Source organism: Mesoplodon mirus (assembly GCF_964341445.2).
Source record: "Mesoplodon mirus genome assembly, chromosome: 6".
Classification (NCBI taxonomy): Eukaryota; Metazoa; Chordata; class Mammalia; order Artiodactyla; family Ziphiidae; genus Mesoplodon; species Mesoplodon mirus.
This window is the reverse complement of record NC_138982.1, coordinates 111,074,447-111,096,119: the sequence shown is the minus strand read 5'-3', so window position 1 is coordinate 111,096,119 and position 21,673 is coordinate 111,074,447.

The following is a 21,673-nucleotide window of genomic DNA, read 5'->3' as shown; positions in this document are numbered from 1 at the left end:
TCAAAACAGTATGGTATTGGCATAAATCATACAATAGATCAATGGAACAAGACAGAGAGCCCAGAAATAAACCCACACATATATGGTCATTTAATTAGGGAAAAGAAGCCAAGAGCATATAAAGGGGGAAGGATAGTCTCTTCAATAAATGGTGTTGAGAAAACTGTCGACAGTCACATGCAAAATGATGCAACTAGATTACTATCTTACACCCTACACAAAATTTAACACAAAGCAGACTAAAGACTTGGATGTAAGACATGAAACCATAAAACTCCTAGAAGAAAACATAGGTAGTAACCTCACTGACATCAATCTTATTGATATTTTTGTGGATCTGCCTCCCAAGGCAATGGAAACTAAAGCAGGAAAAAAAAGGGGGGGGAGAATTACAGCAATCTAAAAATGTTCTGCACAGCAAAGGAACTCACCTTCAAAATGAAAAAAGAATTTACTGAATGGGAGAAAATATTTGCAAATGATATGATCAATAAAGGGTTAATATTCAAAATATATAAAGAACTCACACAACTCAATAGTAAAAAAACAAACAAGTTGATTAAAAACTGGGCAGAAGATCTGACAGACATTTTCCCAAAGAAAACATACAGATGGTCAATGGGTACATGAAAAGATTCTCAGCCATCAAGAAAATGCAAACCAAAACCACAATGAGATATCACCTCACACCTGTTAGACTGATTATTATGAAAAAGACAAGAAACTACAAGTGTTGGTGAGAATGTGGAGAAAAGAGAACACTTGGGCACTGTTGATGGGTAAGTAAATTGGTGTAGTCACTACAAAAATAGTATTGAAATTCCCTCTAAAATTACCAATAGAACTATAAAATAACAGAGAAGTATACTTTGACACATTTCTGATATTTCTTTTATTGTTGCAGTGAAGTTACATGCTGATTATAGGCACTTTATTTATTCCTGTATAACCTTAACTATTCAGTTGTGGAGGCATAAATATATTGTAAATTGTATGCTGCAGGAAGTATTAAAGAGAAGCAGGGAACATACTTACTTACTTAGATTAAGTAAGCCTTCCCAATGCTGGCATTTATTGTACACATTTACATATTGTAAAAAGCTTTAAAAATACATGGAGTTAGTTAGAAAAAAAAAAGAATAATGTGTTCTCAAAATCATTGGTGGCTGGAGTACATTGTTTTTATAAGTATATGTTTATGTGTCTTTTTCTGGTAACTTAGACTCAACCTGTGTTTGAATTTATATTAATAATTATGCTTACTAATTTAGATGGGTTTAAGAATCAATGTTCAGTTGTGAGAGCATATACCTGCTTACCTTCACTTGTTCTTAAAATACTGATTTATAAAATAATCAACACTAATATGAGTAAGTCCATTAAATAATTTAGGAAAGGAACACAAGGAACCAACTTATTTTTTACTTTTGGATGATAAACAGCAGAATGGCAGGATTTTTTATTTTCTCATCTTATTACATGAAAGGTTAGCTCTATAAATCTCCATGCATATCACTGCTTGTTAAATGGCACAAAATAAAATCAATAGTCAATGAAATTGTATTTTCAAGCTTCAAAGTGCTATAAACAATAGAAAACTATTTTTTAAATCTTTTGTAAAGAATGTAATTGACAGCTTCTTTTCTGGTGGTGATAGTGGTGGTATGATTTGAATAACAGTAAAGATACTATTATAATAATAGCTATAATGTGCTACTTCAGTTTCTAAAATGATTGTGACTTATACATAGGTTGATAATATTTTCTGTCAATTGCCTAAGCACAGTCTGTTTCACTGACTGAGAAAGTGTAGACTAGGAGACTTGGAGTCAGTTGTGACCACTGCAAAGAAGTGTGATCTTGAAGGCAGTCACATTTATTTCAGAAGGAGGTAGGCCAGATGTGGCAGTTAAATGTGCCAGCTCAGACCAATAAACATTAAGTTGATTTAATGCTCAGTCCAAGAAGGTTCACAGAGAGTCCCTTAAATTTATTTTACTTGGGGTCAATATCTCTCTAGAAAAAACTCAGTAGATTAGAGATGCTTAAAACCAGGCCTGAAAAAAATAAATGTCTCCAAAGATTCAAAAATTTTAGAAAAAGAATAAATTTACTAATAATCTCTTAACTTAATATTACTAAGAATGTCAGATAACATTTTCCTCAATCTTCCTAATGCCACCTGAATTTCTGAAATAAAATGAAGACTTTTGTACACATACAGAAACTGCCAAAACACCAATATTCCCCTTGAGAGGGGAAAGTAATAAAATAGAAGAAAAAAATGAAACCTAAGATCATACTAGAATACAGAAAAGTGTTGGTTCATACAGATTTCAGATAATATGTGATAAAAGGGAAAACAAATCAAGACCAGATCTTGTGAATAAGTTTTGGGGTCATACCTGAAAAGCACCTGAAAGACACCAACAACTGTCCAGGACTCAGATGGTGAAGACTACCTCTAATCATATTCTGTGATAAAATAACTATTTTAACATAGCTTGAATGATTATTGCAACCAAGTGTGAGTGAAGAGTGAGTGAAGTAAGAGAAGTGATGTCAGCAAGACAGCAGCCAATGAAAATCCAGCCCTCACTCTCAAACAAAAACAATAATCAAGTCAACTATCTACCAATGTGTATAGTTCTGAGAGATACTGGAATACATTTAGGGGCAGCAACAACTCAGAGGAATGCAGAGACTAGGGATAGCTGTACAGAAATGGACAGGAACATTCCACCTATATCTTATCATTTCTGATACCAGCTCAGTGCTGTGGAGAATTCCACTAACTCTAAGTTCCCCCAGGGAGAAAATGGAGAGGGTGGACTTCAGCAGCCTTTTGCCATAGAGGATTCCCAAAAGCCCTAGCTACAACCACAGAGTCTCCCAAAGTTTTCACTGATACAGACTCCAGCTGCTGGAGTTGCCCAGATCCATAGCTCCTGCATGCCTTGGAGCTAGAACCTCTAAGTACTGACTCTCTCCATCATGGATTTAGAGCCACAGTACCCCTGCAGACTAGGTGTTCCTGAGCCCATGAGCCATGATCACCACCAAGTGCACAATCATGTACTGCTCCCATCATATAGCAGTGCCACTGTGCAGTCTCATGCCTGCAACAAGTACCTGCCACAAAACACACTTATGAGGTCAGATGTCTGCCACAACTAGACTCAACCCATGCATGCCCCCCTAAGACAGTGTCACCACACACCCCCAGAACCTGTGTCTTTCTAAGTTCCTCAACGTGGATCTGACTGAGAGCCACAGTATACCTCACCCAGCTGTTGTCCTTATGGCCACCAATGTAAGGAAGTCTTTTTCTACCTAGACCAGTTTGTGATATTTGAAAGAGTTGACTGCTTCTTCAAATGAAAATACAGCAGCACAGGGCAAAAAGGAACATGAAAAATCAGGGAACATGACACCTCCAAAGGAACACAATAATGCTCCAGTAACCAGTCTTAAAGAAATAGAAATGTGTGAAATACCAAAGAATCCAAAATAATTATTTTAAAGAAGATAATTGGTGCTAAAAGAGAACAGAGCTAGACACCTCAGCAAAAAGCAGGAAAATGATACAAGAACAAAATGAGAAGTTCAACAGAGAGAAAAATTATATAAAAAAAAAACACTAGAGCTGAAAAATGAAAAATACAATAGAGAGCTTCAATAACAGATTTGATCAAGCAGAATAAAAAATAAGTGGGGCTTCCCTGGTGGCACAGTGGTTGAGAATCTGCCTGCCAATGCAGGGGACACGGGTTCGAGCCCTGTTCTGGGAAGATCCCACATGCCATGGAGCAACTAGGCCCATGAACCACAGCTACTGAGCCTGCAGGTCTGGAGCCTGCGCTCCACAACAAGAGAGGCCGTGACAGTGAGAGGCCCACACACCGTGATGAGAGTAGCCCCCACTTGCTGCAAATAGAGAAAGCCCTCACACAGAAACGGAGACCCAACACAGCCAAAAAATTAATTAATTAATTAAAAAAAAGAATAAGAATAAGGGAATTAAAATACCAATCATTTGAAATTTTCCAGACAGAGGAGAAAAAGAAAGAAAAGAAAAAAAGGATGAAAAAGAATATAGAGCTCTTGCAGTATTTATGGGATACTGTCAAGAGAACCAATAAACACTTTATAAAGCCTCAGAAGGAGAAGAAAAAGAAAGGGAAAGAAAGCTTATTTAAAGAAATAATGGCTAAAAACTCCCTAAATATGTGGAAGCCAATCAGCATTCAGTTCCATGAAGTTTAAAAGTCCCTGTACAGTATCAACCACAATAAGACACTGCCAAGACACATAATAATCAATTTGTTGAAAGTCAAGGACAAAGAGAATTTTGAAAGCAGCAAAAGTGACATATAAGGGAAGCCCCATAAGACCATAATCAGATTTCACAGCAGAAACTTTGCAGGACAGGAGAGTCAGATTAAATATTCAAAGTTCTGAAAGAAAAAGCCTGCCCACCAAAATACCAGGAAAAATATCCTTTAAAATGAAGGAGAGTAGTCTTTCCCAAACAAACAAAAACTGAGAGACTTTGTAACCAATTTCTTACAAGAAATGCTTAAAGGAGTTATTCAAATTGAACTAAAAACAAGATTAACAGCAGCATGAAAGTCAGTGAAGACATAAATAAGGCTAATGTTGAATACATAATCAACATAGAACAATTCAATACAATAATGATGGTGCATAAATTATTTTTCACCCTGATATAAAAATTACAAGACAAAGATATTAAGAATAACTATAATCACAAAAGTTTGCTAATGGATACAATATAAAAACAAGTAAACTATGACTACAAGAAAACAAAGTGCATGTGTATGAGTGTAGTAAAAGTGTAGAGGTTTTATATGTACCTGAAGTCGCTACTATCAACTTAAAAGAGACAATTTTAACTATAAAATACTTTATGCAAGTCTCATAGTAACTGCATAGAAAAAAAAAAACACTATGCAGATGTCAAAAAAATAAAATCAAGAGCATCAACTAAAATAATTATAAAAATTATCATATAACAAAGGAATACATCAAGAGAGGCAGAGGGGAACTTAACATCAGCAAAACAGACAGAAAATTATTAACAAAATGGTAGTAGTAAATTCTTATCTATCAATAATTACTCTAAATATAAATAGATTAAACTCCCTAGTCAAAAGACGTAGGGTGGCTGATTGGAGTTTAAAGAAACAAGCTACAGTGATTTGTTGTCTAGAAGAGACTCACTTCAGATTTAAGGACATGTGTAGGCTAAAACTGAAAGGACAAATGGTAACCAAAAGAAACCAGGAGTAGTTATGCTTACATCAAACAAGATAGACTTTAAATCAAAAACTCTCTCTAAAAAAGGAGGAGCTCCTTATATAATGATGAAAGAGTCAATTCAACAGGAAGATACAAGTATTCATATATATTACATATATATATATATATATATATATATATATATATGTATACATATATATGTGACCAACATCAAAACACCTAAAAATGTATAGCATATATTGACAGATCTGAATAGAGAAATTAACAACAATACAGTAACAGGAGGCTTCAATATCCCCATGTTCAATGATGGATAGGACATCAAAACAGAAACTCAATAAACAGTAGTTTTGAACAACACTATAGGCCAAACAGACCTAACAGACATATTTACAGACATACAGACATATGAACTTCCCATAAAAAAGAAGAGTACATATTCTTCTCATGTACACACAGAATACTTTCCAGAATAGATCATATATTAGGTCACAAAACAAGTCTCAACAATTTAAGAAGATTGAAATCATTCCAAGTACTTATTCAGACCACAATGTAATGAGTTTAGAAATCAATAATAGTGAGAAAATTAACAAATATGTGGAAACTGAAAAACTAATTCTTTAATAACCATTGGGTCAAAGGGGAAGTCAATAGGGAATTTGAAAATCTCTCAAAAGAAATGAAAACAAAACTATAACATACCAAAACTTACAGAATGCAGCAAAAGCGATGGATATGGAAACAACCTAAGTTTCTGTTGGTGGATAAATGTATATACATATGTATATACATGCACACACACACAAAATGTTACTCAGTCTTTAAAAAAGAGATCTACTATTTACAAAAACATGGATTAACCTCGAGGGCATTATGTTCAGTGAAATAAACCAGACATAGAAAGAAAAATACTCTATGATCTCACATATATGTGGAATCTAAAAAATTTATAAATTTTATTAAATTTATAGAAACAGAGATTGGAACGGTGGTTACCAGGGTCAGAGGGTGTGAGAAATGGTAAGATATTGCCAAATGATACAAAGTTTCAGTTTTGTATGATGAATAAATTCTACATAGCTAATGGTTACTATAGCTAATGACATTGTATTGTATATGTGAGATTTGCTAAGAGAGTAGATCATAAGTTTTCTCTCCACCCACACACAAAAACATGACTATGTGAGGATTTGGATTTGTGTTAATTAGCTTGGCTATAGTCATCATTTCACAAAGCATGTGTATATCAAACATCATGTTGTACACCCTAAATATAAACATTTTTTTAAAAAGAGTAAATGCAGTAAGGATGATACTCTTCGGAATAAAAGAATAATACCCTCGGTTACTACTATTTCTCTGTCCATAATACTGCCAGTTTGCTATATTCCTGAATTGGCAGAGTAGAGCTGTTAAAAATCTTACCTTACCTCTTTTATCTCATTTTATCTGAACTAGAATATTTCAAGAAGGACCTATAAATGTCTCATCCAATAGATACATCATTCCTCAAGAATGGGAAAACAATTACTGAAGAATAAAAGAGAAAAACAACACAACAAAAGGAAATACCTTTAGTGATTTAAAGAAAGAAATAGCAAACAAACCAATCAAAAATGTACACAGAATTAAGTAAGACTTTATAAATAGTGAAAGTAAAGACAAATTAAGTGTTGTTGCTCTTATTGTAAGTCCCTGAGATTTTTGTGATTTTTGTTAAGCAGCATTATTGAAGTATGCTGTTTAGTACAAGGTCACAATCCACAATTAGCTGATAGGTTTAATTCAATCATGATCATATTACTGAGATGATATTTTAAATGTCTAATCAGGGGCTTCCCTGGTGGCACAGTGGTTGAGAGTTCGCCTGCCAATGCAGGGGACACGGGTTTGTGCCCCGGTCCAGGAGGATCCCACATGCCGCAGAGCGGCTGGGCCCGTGGGCCATGGCCGCTGGGCCTGTGCGTCTGGAGCCTGTGCTCCACATCGGGAGAGGCCACAACAGTGAGAGGCCCGCATACCGCAAAAAAAAAAAAATAATAATAATAATAAATGTCTAATCATAAATGACACTAATAAAATTAGTGTCATTTATACAATTGTTAAGTACTACACTGAGTTGTACTTGAATAAGCATTATTTTTTCAATAAAATAATCTACAACTAAAGAGTGTACAGTACCAGAGAACACAAGTTAATCAATGTACAGTTTGCAAAGTTCTAAGAAAAGTTTCAATTCTGTGTGTATATTTCATTCATTTGTGAAATTTGCATTTCACAGTAGCAGAGAAATCTTGAGTGTTCAGCTGCTTATTTGAGGTTGTTTTTACTTCATGGGAATAGTAAACAACAAATTGAGATTACTTAAGATATAACATAAAAGATATAATAAAATAAATACACTGAAAAGAAAAATAACACACTTTGAATTTCATAATTTAAAAAATTTGAAATACAATACATAATACCAATATGTATTAAATGCCTTCAGTTTGTTAAAATCTTCAAGTTTTAAGAGTAAAATTTTAAAAAGTAGAAATGTGCAAGTCCTCTGTGTTAATATATTATTTGGCATATTGTATAAGTAAATAGACTGAATATCAATTAATAAATGACTAAATAATAGTAACTTAATAATAAAATAATGCCTAAATAAATTGAGTGTGATGAAAAAAGTATACTTAATATGGAACCATTAGAATCGTGTTTTTAAGTAGTATATACTGGTCATAGTATGATACATTTTACAAAAGAAAAGGACATGTGTGTACAATGAGATTCCAGTTTCATATATCATAATTTTAGGACTGGTTTTCTATGGCAGAAGAATTGTTAGCAAGTTTTAAATTCATGAGAGATATATGTATTGTACAAATGTTTTGCTCTAAAATATAAATTATTTCAAAATAATAAAAAGCAAATATTATTAAAATATTTAATTTACTCTAGATGTTTTTGCATCTAAAATATAACATGGCACTATTTCCTTTTAAATTTTTCTAATACACAAAATGGCTTCTAACTTTTCCAGTTTTAATTATCTATAGCGTAATACATTTTATAAATTATTTTTGGCCTATATTTCAGCTATTATTAACTATCACCAATACCCATAATGACCTTCAGAGGCCAGTGAAGAAAATATAATATCATCATAATTCTTTCATTTCTAAATTCAAGCAACCTTAATTATACAATCTAGGTTTTCAGCATATGAAAGTGAGAAAATTAGAGACCAGGCATAGAGATTTAAAATAATAATATTCAATTTAATGTTATTCAAGGAATCAAGAAAACCCAGGCAATGAATTTCCAGTTATAAGATACAACACATTTCTAGAATCCCCATTTTTTATTTACCTCCTTGGATTAGGCAGGTAGGCAGTAATGAAAGCCTGACTTTTGAGAAAAAATAAATGGTAAAATTACACAAAATACCTAATCAGTGGAATAATGTTAATCACTTATCCATTCATATTAGGACTCTCACAAGAAATGTGTTCTACTAAATATTCTTTTTCTTGGCAAGTTTTTGGAGGGATTATTTTTTAAATGTGAATTTACATATTATAACTTGAGTTGGTAATATTTATATATCACACATTTAAAAATCATGTGACATTACTTAAAAGAGAATTTAAACATACACCATAATCAATGCCCTAAATTTTAAAATATATTGTTTTCAAGCAAAATTGGTAGGAGATAAGGAAGCAGTCATTAGAAATAAGACAAAGTATTAAAATAATTGGATGTTTTCAACCTTAATTTTTATCTCAAGCTCTCATAGAAAGGAGACAAATACTATATAGTAATTTTGAATAGTTCAATTCAGAATTTGTATGTGTAAAAAGAAGCCAGATGCCATTCTACTTTCTTTTAATGAAACTTTCCCTCCATAATATTATAGTTACTTAATAAAGTTGTTGGAAATCAACTGAATTACTGACACTATCTCAAAGACAAAGAAATAGGTTGCTTCCATGTCCTGACTATTGTAAATAGAGCTGCAATGAACATATTGGTACATGACACCTTTTGAATTATGGTTTGCTCAGGGTATATGCCTAGTAGTGGGATTGCTGGGTTGTATGGTAGTTCTATTTGTAGTTTTTTAAGGAACTTCCATACTGTTCTCCATAGTGCTTGTATCAATTTACATTCCCACCAACAGTGCAAGAGTGTTCCCTTTTCTCCACACCTGCTTCCGCATTTATTGTTTCTAGATTTTTTGATGATGGCCATTCTGACCGGTGCGAGATGATATCTCATTGTAGTTTTGATTTGCATTTCTCTAATGATTAATGATGTTGAGCATTCTTTCATGTGTTTGTTGGCAGTCTGTATATCTTCTTTGGAGAAATGTCTATTTATTATTTCCACCCATTTTTGGATTGTGGTTTTTTTTTTTTTGGTATTGAGCTGAATGAGCTGCTTGTAAATTTTGGAGATTAATCCTTTGTCAGTTGCTTCATTTGCAAATAATTTCTCCCATTCTGAGGGTTGTCTTTTGGTCTTGTTTATGGTTTCCTTTGCTGTGCAGAAGCTTTTAAGTTTCATTAGGCCCCAACCTAAGTGTCCATCAACAGATGAATGGATAAAGATGTGGCACATATATACAATGGAATATTACTCAGTGTAAAATAGATAGCTAGTGGGAAGCAGCCACATAGCATAGGGAGATCAGCTCGGTGCTTTGTGACATCCTAGAGCGGTGGGATAGGGAGGGTGGGAGGAAGGGAGATGCAAGAGGGAAGAGATATGGGAACATATGTATATGTATAAATGATTCACTTTGTTATAAAGCAGAAACTAACACCATTATAAAACAATTATACTCCAATAAAGACGTTAAAATAAAAAAAAGACAAAGAAATAAAGTTAGGCTGCAATATGTTTCCGTTGAAATAAATTGAAGAAATATGTCTTTATGCTATTTCATTCTTACATGTAAGATATAGTCTTCTAGTCCTCAGTGGTGGGTATTATTTGTCACACTGAGTGAAAAATTTGTTTCACATTATGGTAATCTAAAGTGGTAAAAAAACAAAACAAAACAAAACAAAACATTGTTTTTAAAAAATCTGAGACTTATAGAAGATCAAAAATCAACTGAAATTTTAAGACAAGAAAAATCTCTATACATGCCCTTCTTAATGACAGCACATGTCTGAAACTTCAAATTAAAAAATGTGTTCTCAGTTGGGTGCCTCTTCAAATGAGTAGTTCATGACACTACTTTTAAAAATATCTCTTTTGCTTTTGGCTTATTTTTGCTTGCTTAGATAGGAATTCACTTGACTACAGAGAAATACTACTTCTTCTCAGATAAACTCAAAGAAACTTAGACTAAGTTACACTGTGATCTGAATCATTGTGAATAGACAATTCATGCAGGTGAACAATAAAATCTTCAAAATTCCTGAATAGTTAAATTACTTTTATTTCATTAATTCTTGGACTATTTATCTATAATCCTTATAAAGATAGTGCTTTGGTTTTAACTTTGCAGACTTCTCTTTGGCTTATTTTTTTAGAAAATGTCCCTATACTGTACCTCTTTAAATTTTTAATAATAACAAATTACAAATTTCTAAGTCTTAATAAATGTTAAAGTAATTGTGCTCAATTAAGAATAAGTTAACCTAGAGATTTTGTGAATTAAAACCTGCAAAATAGGAAATCATATTTTCAATATTTGCAAACTGAGAACATTTGCACAGTCTTAAATATTTGCACTAGGAACATATGGGCATTAAAACATTTAACTTTGTTTTCCTTTCTGTCCATATGCAAAGATTAGAAACCAGGTTTTTAATCTGGATTTTATTTTTATTTTCAAATTTTGTCAAAGAATGTGTTCAAACAACTTAATAGAATTTATAATAAAAAATGGAGTACAGCTATTTTAATTTTACCCTGAATCATGAATTGTCTATAAGAAAATTTTAGTAAAAAGGACAATAGAATTCCATCTCTATTCAAACAAAGGAATGGCTACAACCCTTAACCACAGATTTATATATATTGTAAAGACACACAGAAAATAGAGGTAATACAGGGAGGATACTAATCATAGAGTTGGTACTCACCCCTTTTGACCAAGCACATAATTTCAACCCCTCTATTAAAAGTGACAAGTACCTGATAAACTCAACCAACAATCTGTTATATGAGATTAAAATGTCTAAAGGAATAAACAGTGCAAGAGTAACAGAGACTATCTCATGAAAATGAAATAGAATGATTAAAAATGGTATCTTTATTTTGAAAACATCAGAAATAATTATTACACATAAGAGCCTAAGTGCTTAGAAGTATGAGGCAAGACAAGGCTAACCCAAGAATCTTTGATACTACATAGTAGTGTCTGAAAGTGTGAGGAGATATGGAATAGAGTATCTCTCAAAACTTTAACAATAATAAAAACTTAATTTCCAATGAATTATGTTAAGTAAAAACCAATTTGAAAATGTCTAAATATAAGAACTGAATCAAATAAAATATGAAATTAATAAATCTGGATAATTCTCATTAAGAATATAGGTATACCTCAGAGATATGGTGGGTTTGGTTCCAGGCCACTGCAGTAAAGAATATACCTCAACAAAACCAGTCACATGAATTGCTTGGTTTCCCAGTGCATAAAAAATTATTTACACTATATTGTAGTCTATTAACTATGAAATAGCATTATGTCTAAGAAAGCAATGTATATACCTTAATTCAAAAAACTTTGTTGCTAAAAAATAATAACCGTCATCTGAGCTTTCAGTGAGTCATAAACTTTTTGCTGGTGGATGGTTCAACATCAGTGTCATTGGCTGCTAACTGATCAGAGTGGTGGTTGCTGAAGGCTGGGGTGGCTGTGGCAATTGCTTAAAACAAAACAACAATAACACTTGCCATGTCAACTGAGTCTTCCTTTCATGGACAATTTCTCTGTAGCATGCAATACTGTTTTTTGTTTGTTTTTTTTTTTTCTTTTTTCTTTTTTGTGGTACACAGGCCTCTCACTGTTGTGGCCTCTCCTGCTGCGGAGCACAGGCTCCAGACGTGCAGGCTTAGCGGCCATGGCTCACAGGCCCAGCCGCTCCATGGCATGTGGGGTCCTCCCGGACTGGGGCACGAACCTGTGTCCCCTGCATTGGCAGGCGGACTGTCAACCACTGCGCCACCAGGGAAGCTCTGCAATGCTATTTATTAGCATTCTACTTACAGTAAAACTTTTCAAACTTGGAGCCAATCCTCTAAAACCCTGCCTCTGCTTTATCAACTAAGTTTACATAATATTCTAAATCCTTTGTTGTCATTACAACAATCTTCACAGCATCTTCATCAGGAGTATATTCCACCTCAAAAAGCCATTTTCATTGCTCTTCCATAAGAAGCAACTCCTCATCCATTCATGTTTTATAATGAGATTGCAGCTATTCAGTCATATCTTCAAGCTCCACATCTAAACCTAGTTCTGCTATTTCCACCACATCTGTAATTATTTCCTCCACTGAAATCCTGAACCCCTTAAAGGCACCGATGAGGGCTGGAATCAACTTTTTCCAAATTCTTGTTAATGCCAATATTTTAACCTCTTCCCATGAATCAGAAATGTTTTTCATGGCATCTAGAATGGTGAATCCTTTCCAGAGGTTTTCAATTTACTTTTCCAAGATCAATCAGAGGAATAAATCTCTATGGCACCTATAGTCTTAAGAAATTTATTTCTTAAATAATATAACTCAAAAGTCAACATTATTCCTTGATCTATCCAGAATGGATGCTGCGATAGGAGGTATGAAAAGAATATTCATCTCATTGTACATCTCCATCAGAGCTCTTGGGTGACCAGGTGTATTGTCAGTGAGGAGTCATGTTTTGAAAGAAATTCTTTTTTTTTTTCTTAGCCGTAGGTCTACACAGAGGGCTTAAAGTATTCAGTGAACTATACTGTAAACAATTTCCCTGTTATCTGTGCTTTGTTGTTACATTTATAGAACAGGCAGAGTTAATTTAACATAATTCTTAAAGACCCTAGGATTTTAGGAATGGTAAAGGAGCATTGGCTTCAACTTAAAGTTACCAGTTACATTTGCCCCTAACAAGAGTATCAGCATGTCCTTTGAGACTTTAAAGTCAGTCACTGAACTTTCCTCTCTGGCTAGGAAAATCCTAGATGGTATCTTCTTCCAAAATAAGGTTGTTCTGTTAACATTAAAAATCTGTTGTTTAGTTTAGCCATCTTCATTAATCATCTTAGCTAGATCTTCTGAATAACTTGCTACAGCTTTTACATCAACACTTGCTGCTTCACCTTTCACTTTTATGTTATGGAGATGGCTTCTTTCCTAAAACCTTATGAAACCTTGTAGCTTCAAACTTTTTCTCTGAAGCTTCCTCACCTCTCTCAGTTTTCAAAGAACTGAATAGAGTTACAGCGTTTCTCTGGATTATGTTTTAGCTTAAAGGAATGTTGTTGTATCTGGATTGATCTCATATCCAGACCACTAAAACTGTCTCCATATCATCATTACACCTGTTTCACTTTCTATCATTCACTTTTTATCAATCCTATTATTGTTACTGAAGTAGCACTTTTAATTTTCTTTAAGAACTTTACCTTTGCATTCACAACTTGACTAACTGCCTCAAGAGGCCTAGCTTTCTGCCTCTCTCACCTTACAACATGCCTTCCTTACTAAGAATAATCATTTCTAGCTTTTGATTTAAACTGAGAGACATGGGATTCTTCCTTTCACTTGAAGATTCAGAGTCCATTGTAAGGTTACTATTTGGCCTAATTTCAATATCATTATGTCTCAGGGAATAGGAAGACCTGAGGAGAGGGAGAAAAATGGGGGTATGGCGGGTGGGTGGAGCAGTCACAACACAGACAACATTCATCAATCAAGTTTGCCATTTCATAAGGGTGAAGTTTGTAGTTCTCCAAAACAATTACAATGGCAATATCAAAAATCAGTGGTCGCAGATCACCATAGCAAATGCAATAATAATGAAAAATATATAAATATTGAGAGAATTACCAAAATGTGACACAGAGACAAGGAAGAATTGAGCAACTGTTGTTGGAAAACGGGTACCAATATACTTGCTTGATCAAGTGTGGCCACAAACTTTCAACTTGTAAAAAAATGTAATACTTGCAAAGCATAATAAAGCAAAGTGCAATAAAACAAGGTATGCCTGTAGACTGCAAATTTTATGACTGTTCATTCTATAAAATCAATGATACAACTAAAATATACAAAAGTAGGTCTTCCCTGGTGGTGTAGTGGTTGAGAGTCCGCCTGTTGATGCAGGGGACACGGGTTCGTGCCCCGGTCCAGGAAGATCTCACATGCCATGGAGCGGCTAGGCCCATGAGCCATGGCCACTGAGCTTGTGCAGCAGGATCCTGTGCTCCACAATGGGAGAGGCCACAACAGTGAGAGGCCCATATACCGCAAAAAAAAAATAAAAAAATAAAATAAAATATACAGAAGTAGATGATATAAAGAGGTGTGAAAATGAAAGTACAATTTCTTTATTGAGAATCAATGGACCTTGCAATTAGAGAATAAATAGATTAGCTATTATTCAAAATAATTAAAGTAAATCCTATAAGACCTCAAAGCAGACATACAGATTCTAAATATATTCACCCCCACAATACCAAAATAACCACAAATCATATAATGAGGGAAATCAAAGGAAGCATTTGAAAGAGATATTGTGACAAATAGAAGATGACATAATCAAGAATACATATGATTTTACAATAAATATAAAGATCTATTTATGAAAATAAATGTTTCATTGTTTATATTACAGGGAAAAAGAAGCCCTTTAAGTCAACATGAAACAAAATCTGATGACATGGTATTAAGGGTTGAAGACAAAGTAAATAAATTGAACAAGAAAATGAATGTCATCTTATAATTATTAAATTGCAATGAAATTGCAAGTAAAATTATATACACCTTATAGGATAACCAACACAATACTAAGGAGAAAAACTAAGTTAGAGGACTGACAATACCCAATTTCAACACTTACTTTAAGCTACAGTAATCAAGACAGTATAGTGCTCGTAAAAGAATAGACAATTAGACCAATTGAAAAAAATAGAAAGCCTGGAAATACACCCCCACCCTGCAAATATCATCAAGGGACATTTGACAATGAAGCAAAGAGAATAAAATGGAGCAAAGATAGTCTTTTCAACAAATTGTACTGGAACACCTGGACTTCCACATGAAAAATAATAAACCTCTACACTCATTTACTCTTCACAAAAGTAACTCAAAACTGATCATAAACCTAAATGTAAAATGCAAAACTACGAAACTCCTAGAAGATAACATAAGAGAAAACCTAGATAACCTTGGGTATGGTGATGCTTTTATAAACAACACCAAAGGACCAATCAACAAAAGGAATAACTGAAAGCTGAACTCCATTAAAATTAAGACTTCTGTTCTGTGAAAGACAATATGAAGAGAATGAGAAGGCAAGACAGACTTGGAGAATATATTTGTAAAAGACATATCTGATAAAAGACCATAATCCAAAATATACAAAGAACTTTAAAAACTCAACAGTAAGAAAACAAACAGCCCCATTATAAAATGGGTCAACTAGCTTAACAGACACCTCATTGAAGAAGATATCCAGATGGCAAATGGCATGTGAAAAGTTGCTCCATATAATTTGTCATCAGAGAAATGCAAATAAAAACAAAAATGAGATACCATTACATAACTATTGGAATGGCCAAAATCCAGAACACTAACAATGCTGAAAGCTGGTGAGAACATGGAACAACAATCATACATTTTTGGTGGGAATACATTGCTGGTGAGAATGCAAAATGGAGTAGCCACTTTGGAAGACAGCTTGGTGGTTTCTTAAATAACTAAACATAGTCTTAGCATACAATCAGCAGTTGCACTCCTTGGTATTTACTCAATAGAACTTAAAACCTATGTCCACACAAAAACCTGCACATGGATGTTTATAGCAGCTTTATCCATAATTGTCAAATCCTGAAAGCAACCAAGACATTCCTTAGTAGGTGAATGGATAAATAAATGGTGGTACTTCCAGACACTGGGATATTATCAGTGTTAGAAATAAATGAGCTATCACACCATGAATAGACATGGAGAAATTTTAAATACATATTACTAAGTAAAGGAAGCTAATCTGAGAACGTTACTGTGTGATTCCAATTATATGACATTTGAAAAAGGCAAAACTATGGAGACAATAAAAAGATCAGTGTGTGCTAGGGGCTGAGAAGTGGAGAAATTAATAGGCAGAGCACAGAGGGCTTTTAGGACAGTGAAAACACTCTTCATGATATTATAATGATAAGGATATGTCAGTATACATTTGTCCAAACCTTAAAATATGTGCATAATGCAAAGAGTGAACCCTAAGATAAATGGACTTTGAGTAATTATCATGTGTCAATGTATTAGATATTCATCCTTGGTAACAAATCTACCACTCTGGTGAGTGATGTAGATAATGGGGGAGGCTATACATGTGTGGGGGTAGAAGATATATGGGAAATCTTAGTACCTTCCTCTCAATTTTACTGAAAAACTAAAAATTCCCTAAAAAGGTAAAGAGTTAAAAATAAAGAAAATAAACAAATAATAAAATGTCTTTCCTTACAAGGAAAATAACTAGAAACAATGGTAGAAATTGACCCCTGCTATTCTCTCTCACTTTATACATAAAATGAAAAAAAATAATCACAAATAATAAAAACACTGTAGCTAAAGAAATTTTGTTTTTGTCTTTCCTTGTGTGTATATATATATATATATATATATATATATATATATATATATAAAGCTTAGAATTAGGGAATATAATTTCTAAGTGTTATGATTATTTAAAGCACATGGAATTACATTAATAACAAATCAGATTGTTAGTGGGACTATTCACCTTCATGCCTCTCTCCTTGTCTACATACCATCAGTGCAATCATTGAGAAAACTTCTGAAATGGACAGTGTGTTTTAGTGATAAATTGTGTTTTCAGTGCAACTCACTTGTAGTAAATGGCTCTCATTCTTTAGCATAATAGTTTACATAATATTTTGAAGGGATGTTATGACCCTCACTGGGCAAGAAAAGGAAAATAGAAAGAGAAGTTAATTAACATTAAGTTACGTTAGTTTCCTTCCTCCTAGGGAGAAGAGAGTGGCACTGTTTAATAAAAACATGGGTAGAAAAATTATAAACCTGTTTATCTTCTTGTTTTCTAAGAAAATTATAGAGAAAAGACACCCCCATCTATAAAAATAATCATATAGTACATATTGCTAAACAAGTGACCAAAGAAAAATTAATGGACTGAGCTCTTCACCGAATAAGAAAGAATGAAAATACACTATGAGTAATTAGCTCAAAAAGCCAGAAAACTACCAAAGGGGGAAGAAATCACAGGAATAGAGAGAGAAAGATTTCATATGTAAAACCCACAAATTAACAAACTGAATTACTTAAAAATCTGAAGTCTTTCCTTTATGGAAAAATTTTTAAATTTAAAAGTATAAATTCAAGCTACTCTTATTTTGAAAAGAAAAAACATTGAATTACACATGTGAATAAATATTAGATGAGTAAGCAATCATTTTTCTTATACACAAAAAATATGTATATATCAAAAATTGGATTTAATGGGTTCAACTTATATTTTGTGAATAATAAAACTGACTCAAGATCACAGAACAACTGTAATACAACAGCTGAAGATTAATCAATATGTTATAATAATAACAAAAGATCAAGACCAGGAAGTTTTGCAGTATCTCCCTTAGGTCCTCTATGAAGCCACTAAGGAAAAGAGGATGATAATACTAGTTTAAATTTGTGGAGATTGCAGAAAATATAGAAGTGTGAAAATATTTTTTAACATTTTATTAAACATATGTTTCATTAAACATAACATTAAAGATGCCCAACATCACTAATCATCTGGCAAATGCAAATCAAAATCACAATGAGAAATCACCTCACACCTGTTAGAATGCTGATGACTTGAACCCATATTAATACTAAGAACTTGTAGTTTTATAAAACACCAATAAGAGAGTGATTATTTAACCAAAAGAGTACAAGTTATATACACTATATATTTCTGAAGAGAGGTGATTTGCTTTTTTTTCCTTTAAAGTCTGTCAAGATGGTGATATAGGTCTTCCCTAACTTCAGTCCCCCTCACAAGAAGAAGAACTAGCAACTATCCATGGACAAGACACCATTGTGAAAATTCCTAGAGCCCAGTGGAGTGGGCTGAAGCACTCTTATGGACCACAGAGATCAAGCAGGACCACATTAGAAGGGAAAGAGAAGTGGCTCTTCTCTGACTGCATCTCCCCTCTTGTAGGCAGGCACAATGTTTCACCAAGGAAGTTTCCCTGGGCCTAAGGTTTCTCCAGTGGGAAAAAGAAACCAGAAGGTGAACATCCAGAAACCCCAGTATTGAAGGATGCTTCCCCAAATCCCACTCAGGACTTGCCTCACAGAGATTACGGGGGGAACCTGGAAGTCTTGACAACAGGGGATCTGATAGGGACTAAGAAGGCAAGTGAAAATCATTTTATGAATATGACACCAAAAGCTCAAGCAACAAAAACAAAAATAAGCAAGTGGGACTATATCAAACTTAAAAGCTTTTGCACAGCAAAAGAAATATTAACAAAATGAAAAGGCAACATAGAGAATGGGAGAAAATATGTGCAAACCACATATCTGACAAAGGGTTGATATCCAAACTATATAAGAAACTCATACAACTCAGTAGCAAAAAAATAAATGAGTATATAAACTGATTAAAAAATGAGCAAAGTATCTGAATAGACATTTTTCCAAAGAAGGTATTCAAATGGGCAATAGGTACATGAAAAATTGCTCAACATCACTAATCATCAAGGAAAGGCAAATCAAAACCACAGTGAGAAATCACCTCACACCTGTAAGAATGTCTGTTAGCAAAAAGACTAGATAACAAGTTCTGGAGAGAACGTGGGGAAAAGGAAGCAGAAAATCCTGTGCACTGTTGGTATGATGTAATTGGTACAGCCTCTATGGAAAACAGTGTGCAACTCTTAAAACAAAACAAAACAACTCGACCTACCGTGTGACCCAGCAATTACATTCTGGATATATATATGAAGGAAATTAAATTTTATCTCAAAGTGATATCTACACCTCCATGTCCACTGCAGCATTATTTGCCATGACCAAGACATGGAAACAACCTAAGTGTTCATCAATGGGTGTATGGCTAAAGAAAATGTGAGATATACATATAGCTAAATATTATTCAGCCATAGAAAAGAAGGAAATCTGCCGTTTGCAAAAACAAACAATGAATGAAACTTGAAGACATTATACTAAGCAAAATAAGTCAGAGAAAGACAAATACTGTATGATCTCACTTTTGTGTGTAATCTAAAGACAAACAAACACACTGAAATAGAGAGCAGCTTGGTTGTTGCCAGGGGTGGACAGTGATGTTTGAGGGAAATGAGTGAATGGTGTCAGAGGGTAGAAACTTGACAAAATTATAAGAAAAACGATTTGTGGAGATGTAATATACAGCATGGTGACTGTAGTTTACAACACAGTGTTGCATATTTGAAACTTACTAAGAGAACAGATCCTTAAGGTTCTCACCACACACACAAATAGCCCTGAAATTATGTGAGGTGATTGGATGTGTTAACTACACTTAATTGGTAATTACTTTGAAATGTAAACATACATCAAATCTTTATATGTGTATCTTAAACTTACACAATGTCACGTTAATTATATATCAATAAAAATGGAAAAAATAAAACCTCACATAATCTAGAGCAAACATCTAAAACATTTAAAGTCCAGTGTTATAGACTATGTAAAATAATAAGCAAAATAGTTGATCATATCACCATATGTTTAAATATAGTAATGCTAAGACACCAAGATACCATATATATTTCATTGACTTATATAACATTTTATAGCAAAGCTTTCTCTAAATCTGATATACTTTCGCTTTGAAGACAATAATTAAAAAGAAATTTTCAGTATTTATAACATATATTTTGTATATTAATTTTTCAAGAAAGTTTAAAATGCTATGAAATACTTTATGAAGACTATGTGACGAAAAGGGAAGTTATAATGCAACGTATAAGATACTATTCCCCTTTCAGGTATCATATTTCCTATCAAAGAAAATAAATCTAACTTTTTGAATGCTCCAAGATGATGAAATATTTTATACCAATCAAAAGCAAAGGAAAAATTAAAGACAAGAACATATACTAGGTAATTTTCATTGAAAAACATATCAAGAATATTTTCTATTTGAAATAAGAATAAAACATGAAACACATGTAACATATTGAATATATGCTTTTAAACAAAAAACACAAAATTTAACACAAATATTCTCTAACAGGAGGATGAATTGGCCATTATTTACTAAATATACTGGAACTTTGTAATTCCTGCACAAGAAACTTTGTCTTTCCAAAAGTAAATAATGTGCTAAAGTGAATGATTACTTTCTAATCATGAATGGCAACAATCTTCTTGTCAAGACATATGTCAGTAATTTTTTAAGCCTAGACAGTAGTTTTCAATTTTTTCTTTCATTTTTTCATACCTGGGTTATTACAGACAATATATTGTGTTTTGGAAAACTCTTTCCTGTACTTTCTAGCATGAAACAAACAGGCTTATTTCATTGATTAGAAAAGAGTGCATATATTATACAAAATATTCTAATTATTCTGAAGAGATAAGTTGGAATATAACAGTATAATCCAAATATTTAAGAAGTGTAGAATTGAGTTTTAATAAAACCATACCAAGTTTGATGGTGCTTATATCTATAAATACTTTGAGAAATTTTTAGAAGGGGATAATTTTAGATAAATTATAAATCATACTATGAGTTTGGTATTTGAAAAGCATTCATTATATTAATTCATTAATTTTTATCATGGGTTCCTAGCTTACAGAATGAAATATTTATATTTGGAAATTATTACTACATAATTAATATTATAGAGAATGAAATATACTGTATTCTGTCACATAAAACCTTACCTGCCAACATTTTACTATTTTGACCCATAAAAACATCAATTCCATATGTTTCAACTAATATATCTATGAAGTAGAAAACAAGTAGTTTTACTGAATGTCATACTTAGAAAACCTCTCTCCATATATATTGAAAAATAAAGTGCTCAAAAATTTTTATATAAATTTGTAATTGTGTTTGCATGAAACTATTTCTACTCAGTGGAAAAACTTATCAGTAGTTATTTGATATCAAAAATTATATTGAACTCCAAGTACTGACAATAAAG